The sequence below is a fragment of the Triticum aestivum genome, chromosome 5B (assembly GCF_018294505.1).
Source record: "Triticum aestivum cultivar Chinese Spring chromosome 5B, IWGSC CS RefSeq v2.1, whole genome shotgun sequence".
Lineage (NCBI taxonomy): Eukaryota > Viridiplantae > Streptophyta > Magnoliopsida > Poales > Poaceae > Triticum > Triticum aestivum.
Window position 1 is genome coordinate 705,983,870 of NC_057807.1, and position 4,798 is coordinate 705,988,667.

Sequence of the window (4,798 nt, forward strand, 5' to 3'; positions counted from 1 at the left end):
AACGCCACCGCCGCCAGCCTAGCAAAGCAGAACGGGTTTTCACTCCGGCCAACACTCACCGCCACAAGATTGGGTTACGGACAACCGCAACGCCAGCATTGAACGACCCACCACGGTCAACATGCCGCCCACATGACCATGGCGACCGGATAGCGTCCGAGCGGCGTGCTCCGCCCATGAGCACCCCGGCTAACACCAATCGGGCTGCCGCCACGGCATCCGAGCCCCACCCTCATCCAGGACACACCAAACCGACACGGCCGACCGGAACAAAGCGGAAGATCCCCTTCCACCCCAAAGCCGACCCCTTGGCTTGGTCGATGACCTCGACTGCCCGATCTGGGCCAGGGGAACTCAGGCGACCACCCGAAGTAGTAGCCAGATGCAACGGAGGGGGCACCCTGCCACCTTCCGAAGTCCCCTGCCACCTCCAGCATGCCTCGCGCGCACCCACACCACACCATGGAGCCACCCCTGCCCGACGAGCCCGTCGCTGAATCCATAGAAGAGGGAGCGATCCTACCCGAGCCTGACGTAGACGAACCGCCACAGGAGAGACCCACCGTTGCTGCACGCGGACGGGATGACCACCGTGGCCACAGCAGCGCTGCTGCAGACCACCCCACGCAGAGGTCAAGACGGACCTCTACCAACACCCGATGCCGCCCGCCGCCACCCAGGAGCCGGATCCGGGTGGATCGGGACTGGATCTGTGCCAGCACGCCACCACCCAGATCTGGATCCCCTGCGGCTACCACACTACAGACGAGCATGCCACTCGCCGGCGCGTCCCCACCAAGCAACCCCGTCGCCGGACACCGAGCTCGCCGTTGCGCCGCCGGCCCTGCCATAGCCCACGCCCCTGCTCGACCAGCCGTCTCGCTCCAGCCGCGGTGCACGAGGGGGAGAAGAGGCCTCACTGCCTCCACCATCGGTCGGGCTTCGCCCGACTGCGTCGCTGGGCGGCGGCTAGGAGACGAGAGGAGGGTTGGGCCATGGTGGATAGGGTACCCCCCCCCCCCGGTCGCTCGTGAGAGCAAAGCAAGAGGGGAGGGCCTCTGTGGCCCTTATCTTCTCCTTCCCACGGCGGGCCGCCCGGTCCCAGCGGGACTCATACTCTGCCTGACCAGTAATGCGGAAGGAGAGGGGTTTCAGCTACCGGGACCATGAGGATCCAGTTCCGGAGGACCCGAGCGGCCGGTGAGCCGATGCTATGGAGTAGCGGCGGATAGATCCGTCCGTCGGTCGAGCGCTGTCCTCCCGGGAGCGGCGGAGTGCAATGCGGGCTGCCATTGCCTCCTCCAACCCACAGAGGATGACACCCCATACGACAGATCTAGACTGGTGAAGAACGGAGGTGAGCTCGGATGGTGGAGGGGAGTGGAGTGAAGTGGCTAGGGTTTGCTCCAGCGAACAGACAGGGCCGAATATATGTAGGGTTGGGTGGGCCAGCATGGCTCGGGTCCGACATGGCAGCCGTGTCCGGGCGCCCCATATCCACCCTATATTTGGGCTGGATATGAGGAGTGCCGGCCAGCCAGGCCGTTTGAGGCGTTCGTGTGAGTCGAAAAATCGTAACCGGACAATGACCGAGCGACGCACCCGGACGTATGAGGTGGGTTTGAGGCGCCCGGCTGTAGATGCTCTAACCAAAGGTCATGACGTAGTAATTATTAAGGAATAGTCCATGACTTCCAAGGATGGTTCAAGAGCAAACCTTTTCTGGTTTACAGGCCGTATCAAGGGTCAGATGCTGCACACTTGTAAGCACTTTAGCAAGCAGCAATAGCGTGCCCAAAAGTGACTCTACCAAACCATATATCTCCACATACCAGTTCTGATGATATACTGAGGTCAATAGGCACAGCCCTTTCTTTATATTTAAAAGTCACAAGGTTCACTGCATCGAACGCTATACTTGTTATATTGCAGGCCACAATTTTCAAGTATAGCAGATGAGGCAGTGGGCAGTTAAGGTCACAATTGAGATGGCATCTAACAATACTCAGCCACTCTAGGTTACAGCAATTTGACAACACATGTAGGATATCCTTCCCACTGACATTCACTAAGTTAAGGTCAAGCTTCCGTAGGTTAGGGAAACCTCTGAACTGCATTGGTGCTTGAAATCTACAACTAAGATGTATTTTCTGCAGACGGCATATACTTTCCTCGTCTAAAAGCTCAGATGGGAATCGGTAGCTAACATCACGGCCTACTAGTTGACGCTCTTCTGGTGCTAAATCAAAATTCAAACACTAGTGCCTTTGTCCGAGGTGATACTGCGAAACGGACCCAATTATCAAGATATTCAACCAACACGCAGTTGAGCTCAGTTTTGATAGCGAGGTCTTCAACCAACTTGCCACGGCACTGTTCCAAGACCCTATTAACAATGTGAATGAACAGGGGGGGTATAGAGTTGTTTCCCATGATTTTTCTTGCCGCATATTGTATTTCCATCGAAGCTCAGTTTAGGACGATCTGTCCACAAGTGTCTCCATTGCCTTGACAAGGCACACTGGTCCTAACAGCCGCATCCAGAGGCAACATAGAGAAAATTGTCCAAACTAAGCCCTGCAGCAAAATGATACATCACAGTTGCAGGCAAGTAAAATTCAGCAATCTACAACCAAGAGACGAGCTGGAGGGCAGGATTTTCACGAAGTACTTACCTCTGGAAGGTCTCGAAGCAGACCAGTCGGTGGGTCCTTTGCATCGTCGCAGACGTAGTCAGACATAACTCCACAGACACATTCCCTTGGCATCATGGATCGCTCCGCAGAGCAGAATGCTCAGCAGCTGGAACGCTTTACATCGTCCTAGGTAGCTCTGAAAGCCAGAACGCTCAAGGCTTCAAAATGAAGATTTGGTAGTCTGCTTCTGCAGCTGCTGCTGCCACTTGGGCGGAGTTGCCCTGGATGGCAACAATGATCCACCACTGTGGTTGCCAACTCGAGAATGTCCCCCATCCTGAACTGCAATGGACATGCAGAAACCCAATTAAATTTACTCTAGTAGTAGCAGCAGTATGGTACCCATAAGAAGTGAATCCCCTGCCCCCAATGATCCACCGCTGTCCCCTTCGAGAGTTTGTTTTTACCGGGTAGAAACAAAATGACGTGGGCCCTCTGAAAACCTAGCCCGGCCCAAAAAGGACTAGTAGCCTGCTCGTCCTGTTTGCGGCCCGTGGGCGGCAAACACAAGTGGCTTCGCCCGCCCAGTTCGCGGCAGCGCGTGATGCGTGTTTGCTGCTTCGTTTTTTCTGTTGCTTTTCATTTTGTTTTTCCTTTCCGGTTCTTTCTTTCTGGTTCTTTCATGTTTTTTCCGGGTTTCTATTCCCAGTTTCTTTTCTTATCCTTTTTCACTCATTGATACATGGAGAACAACTGTTTGTTTGGTATTTTATTACACAATTGTTTGTTAATACACGATGAACATTTGTTTGTTTGGTTTTTTATTACTCCACAATGAACAGTTTGTTAATTGTCAAAATATATTACAAAATAGGTTCAATCTGTGTTTTAACAAAATAGTCCAGTGTGTATTTAAAATAAGTTCACTATATTTTGGAAAAAGTTTCACCATGTATTACACAAATGTTATCGTATATTTAAGAAAATGTCCACCATATATTACAAAAAGTTCACTGTGCATTATAAAAAATAATCATCATATATTAAGAAAATGGTCAACCGATGTTAAAAAAAGGTTCAACACATTACAAAAAATTTCACCATATTAAAATTCAACGTATATTAAAAAATATTCAATGTGTATGTGAATTAATCTTCACCATATAATATAAAAACATTTATAGTACGAAAAATTATATAAAAGAAAAAGAAAAGTCCGACCAAAAAAAAAACAGGTCGCTACAATAAACCGGCTGCCATACTGTACCAATTTCTACAATAAACCGTGTTCTATACAGGGCGTCGTCACTACAATAACGCTTACTGGGCCGGCCCAATGTACCTGCCCCTGTGTGTCGCCTCAACTGTTTGATGCCTTTTGCCTAAAAAAACTGTTTGATGCCTGCCATCACAACCATCGGACTATAACTAACTAAAGGTTGTCCCTTGCGGAGCTCCCGCAAGGGATCACTTTTGTGGCCTGGGAGCTCGCCAAGTGGTGCATCCATCACCTGTCGCGTGCTGAGCACTTCTTCTGGATTTAAAAAACATTTTTCAGGTTTTAGATGATGTTCTGTGATTAATATTTTTTTTTTTGCTTTTCATGTTTTGGCTAGTTTTCTCTAAGTTTTGGAGAGAAATTTTTTTTTTTTGCGAAGCACGGTTATGCTTCTTGAAAAGGAAAAACAATCTGTACTACCAAAAGAAACAAATTTGCTTCTTGTGAAATCACAGATGTTCTTCCGTGAGAAGAATAATTGTGCTTCTCAGAAAAAAGGAACAAATCCATGCTTCCATGAGAAGCATTGTTGTGCTTCTCGAGAAGAAGAAAAATGTGCTTCTACGAGAAGTACAAATATGCTTCTCGTGGAGGCACATATTTACTTTCCCGGAGCACAAATGTAGATACTGATTTCATAAGAAGCCCATATTTGCTTTCATGGAGGCACAAATGTACAAAAAGAATCATGGAGGCACTGATTTGCTTTCGCGAAAACAGTTGTGCTTCTCAGAAATGAAAAAGATATGTGCTTTCATAAGAAGCACAGATTTGCTTCCGCGACAAAGACAATTGTGCTTCTTGGAAAAAAATACGGGCTTCCACAAGAAACGTAGATTTGCTTCTCGTGGGAGCGCAATTGTGCTTCTCAAAAAAAGAGAAA

General features: G+C 49.3%; 1 pseudogene; it reads right to left on the reverse strand.

The window, feature by feature from the left end:
- Nucleotides 1–1,645: 1,645 nt before the first annotated feature.
- Nucleotides 1,646–2,972, reverse strand: LOC123115357 (putative F-box/LRR-repeat protein At5g02700; annotated as a pseudogene).
- Nucleotides 2,973–4,798: the final 1,826 nt, after the last annotated feature.